General features: G+C 45.7%; 1 pseudogene; it reads left to right on the top strand.

The window, feature by feature from the left end:
• The window catches only part of LOC147817981 (uncharacterized), an 8,511-nt pseudogene that overhangs the window by 7,319 nt on the left and 789 nt on the right, over positions 1-403 (top strand).

The raw sequence follows: 403 nt of genomic DNA, 5'->3' as shown, positions 1-403 counted from the left end.
ACATATTCCCTTGTAGGTTTTATGTATATTTATACAAAATGTACTTTATCTTAATAGTCTTGAACCTTTTGTTATGAACACCTTTCAGATGATGAGGGCGTACCTGCATGCCGATGGGATTGTAGTACAGAGGAGAAGAGTTCGAGAGACCCTTAACCGCATTGATCCAGCTGCTGCAGCCCAGAGATGGAGCCAGACCGTGGCGAGGAGAACATACTGTCCCGCGGTGAGGTCAAGTTGGGGTTTTTGTCCTGTCTCCATGTCTTGTCATTTCCTGTTTTATTTTGAAAAGTAACTCTCCTCTCGTTTCAGGTCACTTGCCCTTCCTCGTGTGTCACCTGTCTGAGTGTCTTCCCTGATTCCTGATTGTGTCCACCTGTTTCCCATTTGCCCTCATGTGTCT

The sequence above is a fragment of the Seriola lalandi genome, unplaced genomic scaffold (genome assembly GCF_002814215.2).
Source record: "Seriola lalandi dorsalis isolate HSWRI2012SDOR001 ecotype SW California unplaced genomic scaffold, Sedor1 jcf7180002054784, whole genome shotgun sequence".
NCBI lineage: Eukaryota > Metazoa > Chordata > Actinopteri > Carangiformes > Carangidae > Seriola > Seriola lalandi.
This window is presented reverse-complemented; position numbering and strand designations above follow the sequence as displayed.